General features: G+C 35.3%; 1 long non-coding RNA gene and 1 pseudogene across 1 annotated transcript in view; both read right to left on the reverse strand.

The window, feature by feature from the left end:
• LOC112474573 overlaps positions 1-15,892 on the reverse strand; it is a 48,980-nt gene that overhangs the window by 6,674 nt on the left and 26,414 nt on the right. The window lies entirely within an intron of this gene.
• On the reverse strand, positions 559-677 carry LOC112474693 (annotated as a pseudogene).

The raw sequence follows: 15,892 nt of genomic DNA on the forward strand, positions 1-15,892 counted from the left end.
GATCAGCCCTATGGCCAGACCATGAGGAAACCTACAGAACAAAGAAAGATTGTTAACAAACCATTTACCCACAGCGTGAAGGGAAAACAGGAAAACAGAGTCTTTAAGTTACGCCCTCCACAAAATGAACACAATCATTCTTTCTATAGTCAAAACCGAGGGGAACCTATGGATAAAAGGCTAGGAATTGCTAACAGGCTTTCTTGCCACATACCCCTTTCTTTCTTGCTACATACCCTCACTTTCACACTGTATACCCATACCATCAAAGGTAAATAGGTAGATAAAGTCTTACAACTGTAATTCATAGAAACTAAGACTGATGTATAAACCGAATTCCCTGATCACTTGGGGGTCCCTCTCATTGTTTCTCTCTCTCTTTCTCTCTCTCTCTCAGTGCAGGACTTGAGCTCCACCCAACTTGGGGGAATTTGCCCTGTCCTGAATCACATTGACTATTTTTTTTTTTTTTTTTAGGCTAGGCAACCCTTGGTTGACCTCACAGATTGCAAGGAACTTGTCAGCTTACAATCCCTTATTTTTAAATTTTATTTTCTATGCCTACAGCACCTGGTTTTCCTAGGTGGTCTCCCATCCAAGTATTAACCAGGCCCGACCCTGCTTAGCTTCCGAGATCAAATGCAATCGGGCTTGTTCAGGGTAGCATGGCTGTAAACTAATGATTTTTGATCATGTTTTAAAGAATGATTAGGAGTGAACCTTAAAAGAAATTTGACCGAATTTCCCACAGTAACTGGTAATAGGTGCGTACACAGCTTGCTTCAGTTTGAACTGTAAGATTGTACTAGTACTTTAGTCTATTATTACATTGACAATGCCCTCCGGTGAGGTACTACCAGGGATCCACCTGTAGTGGAAGAAAGTTTAGCTTTATCAATAAATTCCAATGAGGGCAACTTTACTGCATGGGAAATTGTGGGGTGTCTCAGCAAGGCCATGTTAGAAAGGACTTATTAAAGATTTGGGCTTATGCTTGATGATTTTGGAGAGGGTTCAAGGAAGCAGGGTTTTATTGCAGATTCCATGCTGTCAGGAAGCAGAAGTAATTCTATGATTGTGTGTAATTCTCTAGAAGGCATGGAAACATACCTACACAGTGCCTTAGTCACGCACCCAGCTAACCCCTTGCTGCTCAAAGCCATGGTTTGAAAATATCAAGGAGAGGAGTCTCTTTACTAATTTATTTTTGGAAGGCCTTTTAGATAATCCTCATTTCAACTCTCTTCCTATAAATATAAAGTTAAATTGTGCTTTTTTCTTAGTCCAATGAGACTCATCACACAATGCAGTATCTAGTTTTTCATTGAGTGTCTTTCTATTTTTAATTTTTGAAAGCCATTCCAGAAAGTGACGAATTGACTTCATGGGCCTGGCCATAGTTGGACTCCAGACACAATTTCATGGCTTATTGGTAAGTTTGTGGTCAGCTGGAAAGTAAATGAATTGCTTGACCAGGGCCTCATCTTTCAGGGCTTGTCCATTTAAAAAAGCTGTGTGACTTTTTTGTCACCTTGAAGACTTTGACACAACTAATGCTACATATAGTTCATTTTTATCTGTCATTTCAGCATATCTCCACTTGAGTCAAATATTTGTTTGTGAAATTTTCCTTCTGCACTTACTTTATTTGGTTATGATCTGGATCCTTTAAACACCAGACTGCCAACTTAATTCTTCTCGGCATATGGTTGTCCTTTAACGAAAATACACATTACGCTTTCCACAAATAGATTGTAATTGGGTGGTGTGCACTGTACAAATCTTGACCTCCTCCTGAACTCAATGGCCAGCATGACTTGCATGTCTTTGCCAAGGTCGCCTCACACAGCTCTGTTATTCTGTGACTTCTGGCTATCGGGGAAAACTGGTTCTTGAGGAGGTTTCAGTGCATCTGTCACCTCATATCCCCAGAGGATTATTAGCTAGACACAGTCCTCTCAAGAGTTCAAAGCTTCCCTAGGCTCATGGGTAGACTTAGAGGTCAACAGACTCTTAAATTTTTGTATGTGCTTTTGCCATTTAATAGATGCTAAGTACTTTGGCATCTTTTAAATAACAGACTAAGAAGATTTCATAATTCTCTTATCGTTAGCCTTTTTACCAATAAATCTATCCCCATGTGACACTAGATGATTCTTTCTGGACTCTTAGCGAGATTCCTTTCTAAAACTGTAAGGATTCAATTGCAACCAGGTCCTTGATAAATACTGAAGGCCAGAACTGCTTGGCACACATACTTGGCTTCCTCAGATCCTTTGGGTTTTGTAACTAAAACCAGAGTTTATCTAGCATCCAGCCTTCAGCGGAAATCAAAAAGAACCTACAGGCATCAGTCGTAGGACAGGCTGAGCCTTCTGAATTCTGAGTGGTCTAACTACTCTCCAGTGTGAAGATAAAAAATTGAATATACCAAGGGACAGTGGTCAGATCACATATAAAGATAGAATTTTGACCCACAATCTGTAGTGACCATTCCAGAAAGACAGATGATGGCTCTAACAGTTCTTCCAGTGTAAAGAGATTTTCACACCCCCCAAGGAGGCAGCAAGACTCTGCTCAGTTTACTGTTGTTTCTACCTGTAAACCCTAGGGCCAGCTATGGACAAGGAAGGATATTCTCTTGTAGGTATTCTGGAGGGGGTGGTTGTAGCACAGAGGGCTTCTGCAGTGTAGACATGCTCTGTTCTTGAAGCATCCCATGAAAACCCTACTGCTGAGCCTTGAAAGGGATGCCCTTAAACTAAAATCCATCCCCCCCCAAAAAATAACCTCCCTCCCCTATATTACCTAGCAGGATCAGTCTAATGAAGTAATGATGTTAACTAACCGTGAATCTATTAACTCTGGGTAAATGTTTTAGTAATTAAAATGCACCTGGGAGAATGGAACTTGTACAGGATCAGCAATTTTTAAGAAAAAATTTTGCATTCCGGAGACATATGAGAGATGAAAAGAGTGCTATAGTAAATTTTTTTAGATTACTAATTTGTGTTGACCTAGATAAGGACAGTTTTTTCTCTTGAAGAGAAGACTCATTTCTTTTCCTTTCTCTCTCTGTCTCAACTGTGCCCCATTATCACAGACCTTTCCCCATACAGGTTTCATGTACTTGGTGCACAATGAGGGGACAGGTCCATCAGGAGTTAGGTTGCTGGAAGTTTTCTCCTTGTTTTTGTCTCATACCCAGGAAATATGTCTGGTAAGTTAAAGAAAAGTGAAACTCTCAGGCAAATTACAAAACAAGCATGTTTGTCTTTGGTGAGTCCCAGCCTCTGGTAAGCCTAGCCTTGCCCTGGCTCCCCAGGGGGAAAACTTTACCCTACCTAGTCCTGCCTGTCACTGTGACCATATCTATTCCCCCATAAAAGGAGTATCCTGTGCCCAATGTTTTCAGAACCCTACATTTCCATTTCTAAAGTAACAAGTGGCTAGACTTATGACTAGTGGGTGCTAGATTACCCATTGAATTTTTGTTACCCAAGTTTAGTGTGTTTTAATATGATATGGAGAGAGCACTCCAGGGGTGGCTGTCTAATTCCATGATGTGCAGGGTGAACTGGACATGACAAACTGCTAGAGTGAGGTGATCAGGCATAGGTCACTCTGAGGAGGGAGATAATCACCAACTAAATAATTATACTAATATCTAAGAGTTAATGTAAGTATTCAAGTGAAAGCAAATGTAATATGCCTTGCATGTAATAAATCTCTGTGTGATGGATGGGTATAAGAAGTACTGTGATGTTCATTGTTCTTCACTGGATTCATGATGAATGGAAAACCCACTCTCTTACTTGAGAAATACTTCAAAAGATCCCGATTTTTTTACTTCACAAATTGATAAACTTTCTCCATACTGTTAAACAATAATCTATCTCAATTTATTAGTTTTTGGGTTTTGCTCCTTCAAATAATTATATAGATCTCCTTCCACACTGCAGCACAGAAAAACTAAGCTATTTGATTGTCTGGACCATAACTAGATGGAAATATGTAAAACAGTTATGCTGCATTTATGAGGATGTGAGCATTCTGAGGACTGAAATTTCGTCCATCTCTTTTTCCCACAGCTGTATTCCCAGAGTTTAGAGCAGCATCTGACATGTAGCAGGCAATGAATTTTTACTGAATGAATGAATGAATGGGCCCATAGACACAAATGAACACCCTTTTCTTTGTAGAATTGCTCTAAGTAGAGCTGTAAGAAGCTTGCTAAGTTTGCTGTTCTTGATCAAGTGAGTTAATGCAAGTGAGTGATTGAATGTTCTTTATCAAGTGAATGCCCATTAAAGAATTTTGAAAACTGTAAAGCACTACAGAAATAGAGAGTGTAACTTTTATTTCCTTTTGGGTAAGTGGTTGGAAAAAAAAAAGTTCTATAGGAAACAATATCAGGCTTTCTAAATTTGTTCTGAGTTTATTTAAAGAAAATTCATGTAAGCAATAACTAGAGCACTGTATTCTATTTGAAAATTGAAAAGTTTCCAAGAAGTAAAATGTGAGGAAAATCTGACTTCTCTGATAGTTTGCTGAGTGTGTGGCAGATGTGTTTGTAATTCAGCATAATTGTTTTTCCACCAAAAGCCAAAACTAATCTTTTAACAGCTTCTTACCACATTAGACTCAGTCTTTCACTTTCTACCAATTCCATCTGAAGAGTTAGTTTTGTCTGTTTAAGAGAAAGCAGAATGACATTCACCTAGGTGTTCCAGGGAAATGCAGGCAGCTAGTTAGATCACTGTCCTCTATTCTTAACTTGATGTATTGAGTATTATCCTAGCAACTAGCTAAAGTCCACAACAACTTGAAACCACCTCTGACTGTTGAGCCCCTCATGTTTAGTTCATTTTTAAAACCTTGTTATTGGTATAAATTGAGATCTAGCTTTCTATAGATATCCCTACAATGTTCAGTAGCCCACTTAGAGAAGGAGGAATTGTACATTTTAATACTGATAATATACAATTAGTGATGAAGTTATTTATTGTGCTTATCCATCGCTGATTTTAAAATATGATTTATTTAGAAGTGAAACCTCTCAAGCAAACTATATTAAGTTCCCCTGTTTGGAGAGAACTATATTTTTGTGCTAAATGTTTTTTAAAAAATTATACTTTCCTACTTTGTCTTTATTTCTATGGCTTCTGGATTTTGTTGTTGTTGTTGTTATTTATTTGTTTTTAGAACTAAGTATAACTCTTTTTCTTTAAATCCCCAAATGAACGAAAATAATTACTCAAATGGTTATTGCCCACAATCTCCCTTTGTGGGGCCATTACTCTGTATCATTAGTAATTATTATAACTTATTTTCCAAGCTTTTCCCAAAGATATATCTTGAGATTTTTTTCAGGGAATCTGGCCTATTTCTGATGACATTAAGGGAAATTTAATGAATGTTTTGGCCTAGGAATGTTTTCCCCTTCGGTTCATTTAACCACTTATTACACTTGGAGAGTGAGAATTGTGAGAATATTAGCAAAAAACAGAGCAGAGACCAAAGAAGATCTCCTGGACAAAGGTCCTCCAGGTTTACCCTGTGAATATGTTAGGATGCTGTCTGGTAAAAGGATCAGAGAATACCTGGACCCACTGGCTTGAGCAATAAGGAGGGTACGTTCCAGGCATAATGTTTTGGGCTCTGTCTTTGCTTCTCTGTGACCCTCTTTGTTCTACCATCCATGAGGGTTAGCTTTATTCTTGGGCTGGTAATGACAGGCTGCAGCAATCACCCTCAGACATGACAGTGTTCCCAGAGGAAGTGTGGGGCTCTTTTTTCCCTGCCTGTCTTTTTAAGGGCATGATCGTCCCATGTAACCCTTTGTAAGCCTCTCTTGGTGAGTGAGTAGCCAAAATTGCATCATAGGACTACTCCTAAATCAGTCAATGGCGAAGGATGGAATTGCCATGGAAGGTTGGTGAAGCCTTTGGCTTTTTGGAAGACACAGGTTATCCAAATAAAATCGGAGTTTAGTGTAGATGAACAAGAGCTTTAGCTATGCCCTTGGGGTGATGTCACGGGCAGTCTTTTGAAAGACGAGAAATATAAATAGGGTTCTTGACTTGTTCCGGGTGTATATGTCCAAAAGACACAAAACAGTCTCTTAAATATTTGAAGTAAAGGGATATTGGGCAAGACACTAAAACATGGGGGTTACAGAGATGAAGTAAATTTATAGTTTTGGTCATGCCATCCAGAAGAGAGTTCTAACTCTGAAAAGAATGACAGCTCCATCTGTCTTCCAGTTAGCAAACCAGTAAATAAGACAAGTAAAGGAAAAGCTTTAGTGGTTAGAGGGTGTTAATGAAATTAGTGCAAATAGAGCTTCTGAGTTAGTGTAAAATTTCATCTAATTTTCCAATCGCCATTCTCCACTATTTGTTTAAAAAGTGTTGTTAAATACTTATCTGCAAATGATTCTGTTCTGTGTAATGAAGTAGATCAATTAAACGATAATTGGTAGAAAAAAAATGCACTTCTAGTTTGCCTCCAATGAAGGGTAAGTGGGCCGTTGAGATGGACTGGAGAGATGGCATGGCTGGGTACTGATCTGTAATTTTGAAAGTCATAAAGATTGCAAGTTACGGAGCTGCTTGAAGTCCTCTCCTCAAACTGCTGTTAGAGAAATCACCTCTTCAGTGGTAAACTACTCGATTTGTCTTTTATCATATCCCTATGATTCGTTGCACGCAATTAATATATTATTTTTTCAGGTTTTATTCTTAATTTTTATTTTTAAATTCTGTTGGGATTCTTTGTTTTTATTTTGTGGGAAAACATGACGGAAGTGTTTTAACTGATAGTGAAAAATAATTTTATTAAATATTTCTGTTCATGAGAGCCTTTTTTGGAAAGATGAAAGAAATCGAGAGGGCTTTTGGTGAAATTCAATTGAATACAGGCCCCCAGATGGAAAATTAGTACTTTCTGAGGTAGCTTTTTATAATTTTTTAAAGAAAGGGTGGGAGAGGAGAGGGTAGCTTTGCAATTGACCAGTTCTAAAAAGACTGAAAAAGAAATTAAGTTGTTTTTCTTTTGTGTGAGTATCTGGCAAAATTTTACTTAATATCTTTCAGGTATAGAGACCTGTCGGCATGAAAAAAAAGTAGCTTAAATTTTCTTCTTCGTTTTGTAACTAATATAATATCGCTTCTTTTTAATTTAGCAGCAGGCTATATATAGATTATAGATTAATGTAGAGAATGATTGGTGCAAAGTCTTACTCAACAGATAGTCATTGTACATCTGTGAAAACTCTCAGGTTCGAAGCCACTCCAAACTGGTATTTTATCTAATGCTTCTTAATTTAGTTTTTATTTTCTTTCAGTGTATGTCTTCTATAAAATATCTCAAAAACCCTAAAATGGACCCCTGCAAATGACTCAAAATCTGGAAAATATGCTTTCCTGGCCAATTCTGGTTCGCCTCACTAGTGTTTTGAAGACTTTCTATGTTAAGTGTAAACATTCATATACCAAATTCCATAGGGCCTTCATCATTTTTAATGTGAAAAGAATCTGGTTTTGGTTTCTTTAATCCTTTGTGGCCAAATTGGGTCCAGAAGATGAAACTGTGGACCTTCACTTTCTAACTAAACAAAGCATTGCAAATGGAGAGGAAATGTGTGGAGATCCTGTGCAATCAAATCTCTAAGGTATGCTTTCTTTGAAACAAAGAGATCTATTTCATACACGAGAGAAACACTGCCCTCTCATCTTAAAACACCAAGAGCAGGAAATAATTTCAGAGGCTCAAAGTCTGGTTTTATTTGAGATCTGCTTAGAACAGTAGACCTGTATGAAAAGATGTAGTGGCTCACCCCTTGCCGTGTGACTATGTAATCACAGCTGGTTTTGTGAATGCCACTCAGGTGAGTAAAAAAACAATTTTCATGTAGCCCATTTCAAGGCTTTGACATTATGTCTGCATATTTATTACTTTTTCCAAGATAAGGGTTCTTAAATTGTGATACTCGGCTATCCAGAGTATCTATGAATGAGTTCAGGAAGTCTGTGGTACTCTGTGGAATTTTGACTTCATTTTTCTCTGTGGAGAGATCTTAATTTGTACCAGATTCTGGAAGGAGTCAGTGATCATCCTCAAAAGTTAATTACCATTTCTTAAAGACTTATATTCAAGACATTTTGAGCCTCTGTTTTAAGGTTTCTCTTTTCTTGTATAGAGTTGAGTACTGAATAGTAGCTAGAATGAAGTGAATTCTGAATACACACACACACACACACACACACACATAATATTTTTCTCTTTTAAAAAATTATATTTTAATCAAAGTTGTACATATTTTCATGGTCAGAGTTCTACAATGTTTGTTATAAAAATACAATATTTCCCTACCTTATTTCTGTTTTGCATAGGCAACCACTTTCAACTTTCTTAGCTCTTTCTTTTGGAGTTTATCTCCATATTTCTAAGTAACGTGATTATATTGAAAGTCTTAGTTTTTGTAGTATTAGCTATTATCTATTGACTTTCCATTTACAGAAGAGGCTATAGCTCTCATAGCTCCCTTCCAAATAGGCCTAGGGTATTGCAGTTGTTTACACATGAAAGTATTCACACACACACATCTACCCTTCCTATATTCTGATATATTTATATAATAATATTTAGTTCTATATTCATTGCTTACATTATTATTCTCATATAAATTTTATTCATAGCTAGGTCACATAGTATACTATGATTATAGTTCTTATTTTATATAAATTTTTGTTTCTCTAATAATTTTTTTAGTGTTCTAGAAAAATACCTCCAAAATAATTTTTTTTTTCTAATTTATTCCTAAACTCAACTCTAGAGACATAGATCTTTTAAAAATGTCCTTACCTATCAGGCTGCCCATCACTATCATCATTTCTTGGAGAATAGCTCCTGGAGTCTTCTGTCATTGTGGCTGTTCTCCAGACCTGTTGCCCTTGGATTAGCTTTCATCATTAACTTAGACTCCTTTCGTCTCTCTTCTGATTGCTTCACCTACTTGATGGATTTATGCTTTCTTCTATCTTGGTTTGCTCCCTCATTTTATTAGAACATATTCATTGATAACTTCCTAAGAAAAGTTGCATGGATAATAAGTTTTGAGAACTTAAATGTTTAAAAATGTTTTAATACTACCCTTACAATTGATTGCTAATTTCGCTTGTAATAGAATTCCAGGGTGGAAATCATTTTCTCTTAAATGTTTTGGAAATATCTAAACATAGTATTTTATTGATAAAAAGTTAGTTTGGTGGATAGAAGATTATTGTGTAAAACAGTGTTTCCAAAATACATTTTTATAGATAGATATTAGTAACCTCTTGGTAAAATAAGATATATAAAATATCATTAGCAAAAGCATTTTTTGAATCTAGGCAGCAAAACAAAGTGATATTAAAAGTATAGGTTCTTCCACTCCCATAAACATTATTAAAGATTAACTTCCACTGAGTAATAGTTTTGCTTAAATATCACAGGCTTGATTTATAGTGGTAATTGACAAATAGATGTTTTAAAAGTTTTCTCTAGTATAATTAGCAAATGTCAAAGTAATTAAAATAACTGTCCTTCTATGTAATGTACGGAAATCATTTAATATTTTCTCTTGGTAAGAATGTGCATAATAACTCAAATGTAACATATTATTAGAGTTTCTAAAGGTAAATGATAAAAACTTTTCTTAAAAACAAACCATGTTACATTTGACCATTCATAATTATTTAATGGTAAAGTCACAGAATTAGTGAAAAACTTGAATATTTTTTTAAAGTAGTATCCCTTCAAAACTAGTATTTTTAACATTTGGGGGGGGGGTCTGACCAAATATAAAGTAAAAACCACACCTCATCCTTAAATTAAACTTCCTTTCAATCTCTATATATCCCATTGATGAAAATGAAAATAAAAATAAACCAACATCCCCTGCTGTCTTTATTCCCATTAGTTCCCTTTGATATATCAATATTGGGGGACTAACTTCAAAGCATCAGCAGAAAGTTCGAAAAAAAAGCAAGCACTTTGAACATCAACTTCCATATTAATGTACTACAGTAAGATACATTAAAAAAAGTGAAGATAAAGGCCACATTTTGCACACAGCGGGTGAAAATAAATAGCTTTGATCGTCAGCTTCAGCTGGCATTGATTTCAAATACATTTTATTCTTGTACAACACATGGAGAAATTTGTATTACTTAAAATGAAGGGAATGACAATGGGTGAGATGATGTAAACACAATAGAGCTAACATTGGTAATCACATTCCATCAGAAAATTATCCAAAAAGGGAACTGTACAAGGTGAAAAGACCTGGTAGGTATTAGGGTTCCATTTGGCCAAAGCTACAAGGGAATCTCTGGTCTGGGATCTCGAAGACTTCATCCTCAAATGAACCTAATATCTGTTGCTAGGGCTGACCCTTAAAATAGTTTTTGAACAGGTTTATTAAGGCCTTTAAAACTGTCTTTAAAAAGAGAGAACATTATTTTCAAATTTAGTTAGCAAAAATAATCTTATGCTCTCATTTTGTGGATAAGAATCTTAACTTAAAATCCAATAACTGGAGCTTATAGGCTATTTTGATTATTCTCTGTAGCACAGTATAATCAATATTGACTTTCTATGAATAAACATTTTAGGAGAAGACAATAAACTACAAATGGCTTGTAATGAGTTTGCTGCAATCATGGTTTTAAAGTTATTTAGCGTCAGAATCCAGAGGACTTTAAAAAATGACCTCCAGATATATATATATTTTTAACAAGCTACTTAACCATGACCATATATATCTCATTGTATGGTTTTCCACTGTTTTATTTGGTAAGAAGATAAATGCACAGTTGAGTTATTTGTATTAAATGGTAGCAGCAGAGCGGTGTTAAGTGTGCTCAAAGATATGCAGCAAGAACAAAGAAGTGGACTTAAAGTGGGGCTGCATGCTAAGAAATGTCCTCATCATTGGCCCCAGCAGCTAGTTTTCCTGTATCAATAGGTAGATGTCCTACCACTCAATAGCATTTTAGATGAAAATTAATTTTTTCCTTGATATATTATTTCCTTGATTGTATTATTATTAGTGATTAGCTTGTTAGGGTGGTTGACTTCAAAGAAATTTATTGTTTAATGATATATGCTGAGCAGTCATTGAAAACCAATTCCAACATTTGTGGTTAAACAGGAAGGAAAATGAAAATAAATTTATAACATAAATAAAAACCATAATAATGATAAATAATGTTAAAGTACTTTTTAGAAAAACTTACAACCCATCTAGTGATAAAACCAAAATTAAATTCCACCAAAATTGTTAAAAGGATTGGCATTCTTCCAACCATCCCATGAAAACCACAGCTGGATTCATTCTTGCTTTGGCATGTTTTCTTACACAGGTGCTCTTGAGCACTGCTATCTCCATCTCTGCCTTGAATTTGCATTTGAATCTATGCTTGCATTTGTGTGCATGTCTCTTGCACGTGACAAGCTTTTCCAGCAAGGAAAAGGTCTAGTCTTTATTCACATTTTCATTTTTCACTTTTCTGTTGTTTCCCTTAAACCTTTCAGAGTGAAACTTTTCAGAGTGAAAGTCCTGGGTAGTTACCCACTTAAGATCTGGAGATGGGCAATGAGTGCTGTCCTTAGTATCTTCACAGCCGTTGGAGAGAAATGACTTCTCACCTCCTGCCACTCATTTCTATCGATCGGTTGGATTCTATCACAAAAATTGGAATACTATACTTGAAAGGGCCCAATCTTTAAACTCTTCACCTTCATCTCATTCTTCTTCAAGTAAGTGATAAACTTTGATTTTATGTTTCTCAATGTCATCAAGAATCTATCCTTCAGAGTGACGTTTGTCAGTTTTGCAATTACAAGTATAATAATACACCTTAATGTGTATTCTCTTCATAAATTTAGCTTCTAAGGATTTAAGTTCATGCTCAAAAGGTGAAATCGAGTAAAAGCAACAATGCATTGTGTTATCTGTGAAGTGACCACCTGTTCAAACCATGTTTATCATGCATATATAATTCACACTGCTCATTAATATAAGAGATAATATTAAACTTTGCGGTTCATTGCATTGGCATATCTTGGTGCTCCCACTGCTTTAAGTCACAGCTGACTTCCTCTCTTTACTCTTAACTCTTAAAGCCTCAATTTAGACAGTTTTTTCAATTTTCTGTGTTCTGTATAAAATTATTCTGAGCTGGATATCAATCAAGAAAAGCTATCTATGGGTGTAGATTTTCAATCATTAGTATGAGCTCAAAAAGCATTTTTACTGGACTTGATTGGGAAGATTGGCAAATCCAAAATAGCCTAGAGTTTCTGGATTAGTAAACTGAGCCAGCTTCTTGAATGTCTTTAATTATGTTTGATCACAATCAACAAAGTCAGAGAATGACTTTGCCACCAACTAAGCCACCAACTTGACCTGATGCATGGTCATGCCTTCAAAGGTTTTAAAATAACAGCTTATGGAAACAGAATTTACATAACATAAAGTCCATCCATTTAAAGTACACAATTCAGTGGTTTTAAGTATCGTCAGAGAGTTGTGCAGTTGTGACCACGATCTAATTCTTAAATATTTTCATTAGCCCCCAAAGAAACTTTGAACCATTAGCAGTAATTTTCCATTTCCCCCATCTCCTAGTAACCACAAATCATCTTTATGTTTACATGAATTGGCCTATTCTGGACATATGTATATGTCCATAATATGTACTTTGTGATTAACTTTTTTTCACTTAGTATAATGTTTCCAAGCTTCATCCATGTCGTAATATTAATATTTCTTTTAATGGCTAAATAATATTCCATTGCATGGATATAATAGTTTATCCATTTATCAGTTAATTAATATTTGGATTGTTTTCTCTTTTTGGCTATTATGAATAATGCTGCTATGAATATTCAAATACACATTTTTACATGGAAATATGTTTTCCATTCTCTTGGGTATACACCTAGGAGTAGAATTGTGAGTTATACAGTAACTCTATGTTCAACAGTTTAAATCTGTCAAAGAGGCTGTATCATTTTACAATCCCACCAGTATGGTGAGATTGAAGATTTCAGTTTCTTTATAGCTTTCCTAACACTTGTTATTGTCTTTTGTATTGTTACCATCCTAGTGGATGTGAAATAGTATCTTAATGTTATTTTGATTTGTATCCCCTAATTACCAGTGATGTTGGGCATCTTTTCATGTGATCATTGGCAATTTGTACATCTTTATGGATATGTCTATTAGATTCTTTGCTGACATTTTAATTGGGTTATTTGTCTATTTCTTGTTGAATTGTAGAAATTCTTTTTACATTTTGGATACAAGTCTCATTAGTTATATAATATTTTCAAATAAGATAATTTTCAAATATTTTCTCCCATTATGTGGGGTGTTTCCTCAGAATTTTGAAGGAATTTTTTTATAGTCTTCTGGGGTCAAGTTTGCTATTGAGGACTCCAGTGCCATTGTAATTTCTACCCCTTTTTAGGAGACCTATTCTCTGTCTCTGTCTCTTTCTCTCTCTCAGCTTTTAGGACTATCATTGTCTCAAGCATATACTAATTTTTGGACAATGTACATTAGTGATGGTAATATAAAATCTATCATGTTTGGAGATAAATTTTTTTATTATGGTAATTTTCAAATATATGTAAAATTGAACAGAATAATGTAATGAACACCTATATACAATCACCTAGATGAAACAGTTATAAACATTTTTTCCAGCCTTGTTTCATCCATCCCTTTCTTTAAATTTTTTTTCTGGAATATTTTAAATGTAATACAAGACATCTATTATTTCACCCCTAAGTCCTTCAACATGCATGTCTAAAAGATGAGTTTTCTCTTAACATATTTATGATGTCATTATTACCTCTATAAAAATAAATAGTAGTGCCTTAATATTATCTAATTTTCCATTTATAGTCACATTTCTTCTATCACTCAAAATTTTATTTACAACTGGATAACATAGTTTATTCAATCATTCCCTATTGATAGACATCTGGATTGTTTTCAGTATTTTATTATTACAAATAACTCTATAATAAATATCCATGTGCATATGTCATTTGGCATATTTGCAAGTATTTCTTTGGATAGAATCTTAGAGTGTGATTGCTTGGTCTAATGGTAAATGCATATATATTTTGTTAGATGTAGGCCAATAACCTTACATGAGTATTGTATAATTTTGTATTCCCTTGGCATGTATATTAATCTGGAAACACATGTTCTTCACTTGCGAGAAATTTATTGAATTCTTTCTTTGATAATTTTTTCTCTTTCACTTCTCTTATCTCACTTTCTGGAATTCCTAGTATTTCATTATTTTTCCTTCTATCCTGATCTTTTAAGTTTGTCATCTTTTCTTTTCTATTTTCCATCTCTTTGCCTTTCCCTTTTATTTTCTGGGAGAATTTTCTCCACTCTGTCTTCAAACCTGTCTATTAGATTTAATTCCAGCTGTCATATTTTTATTTTCAAGTGCATTTGTTTTTGTTTTCTAAATTCTCTTTTATAGCCTCCTGTCCTTGGTTTTGGGGCTCACTTTAATTTCAATCTATCATTCATTTGACAAATATTAATTGAACACCAATAATTATATCCCAGACATTACTCTAGACACTGTAGACTTGGCAATGAATAGACAGATAAAATCTTTGTCTTCAAGGATCTCACAATAAAATGGCAGGGGGACATAAATATTCATTGTGTCAGTTAGGTAGTGATAAGTCTATGAAGAAAAATAACAGAGTAAAGGAAGGCTGAGAGTGACTCAAAGAGGGGCTGCTGTGTTACATGGAGGAGTCAGGAAAGGCTTCACTGACAAGATGATATTTGCAAACAGACTAGAAAAAAGTTAGGGAGTAAGAGAAAATATGAGGGGAGACCTTTTCAGGCAGAGAGCACTGAAAATACAAAGGCCATGAGGCAGGGATATGAGAACATTAAGAAAAATCAAGGAGTCCAGTGTGGCTGGAAAAGAGTGAGCAAGGGAGAGAGTGATCAGAGATGAAGTCAGAGAAGAAACAGGGGTGCGAGATCATGGAGAATTGTGAGCAGAGGGAAGGTATATTATCTGACTTACACTTTTTTACTATCACTCTGGCTGCTCTCTGAAGATAGACAGTAGGAGGGCTGTGGTATAAATAGAAGGAATAGTTGAGAGGCCGTTGCAATAGTGCAGGTGAGAGGTAATGGTGACTTGGACCTGAGTAAGACAGTAAGAAGTAGCCAGATTCTGAATATATTTTAAAAGAAGAGCAGATAAGAGTTGTTCAAGAAATTGAGGGCTCAAGAATAAATCCTGAGCGCAGGATGGGCATTGTTGCCATTTACTGTGATAAGGACAATATAGGAAGAACGAGTTTGGGAGGAAAATAAATGAAATTCAGTTTTAATCATGTTAAGTTTGAGATAGGTATTAGACATCCAAGTTAATTTAACAAGAAGGCAGTAGGATATATAACTCTGGACTTCAAAGGAAAAATCTTGGCTAGAGATATAAATTAGGAGTATCAATATTCCATGCCATTTAAAGAGAACAAAAAAAAGGGCTCGAAGGACAAAGTCCTGGGACACTCCAACATTCAGAGAGTAGAAAGATGAGGAAGAGCCAGCAAAAGAAAATGATGAGGAGTGGTTGGCAAGATAGAAGGAAAACAGAGGAGACTGTTATCTTTGAACCAAGAGAAAAAAGATGTTTCTTGTGAGAGGGAGATTAACTGTGTCAAATGCTGCTACTAGATTGAATAAAATGCATAGCCATTGCATTGACAACAGAAAATCTGTTTTAATTTAGTGATAAGGACCAAAGTATGGCTGGAGTGGTTTCGAGCGGGGTGGTGGGTGGGT

Source organism: Pteropus alecto, unplaced genomic scaffold, assembly GCF_000325575.1.
Source record: "Pteropus alecto unplaced genomic scaffold, ASM32557v1 scaffold7, whole genome shotgun sequence".
NCBI classification, from domain to species: domain Eukaryota; kingdom Metazoa; phylum Chordata; class Mammalia; order Chiroptera; family Pteropodidae; genus Pteropus; species Pteropus alecto.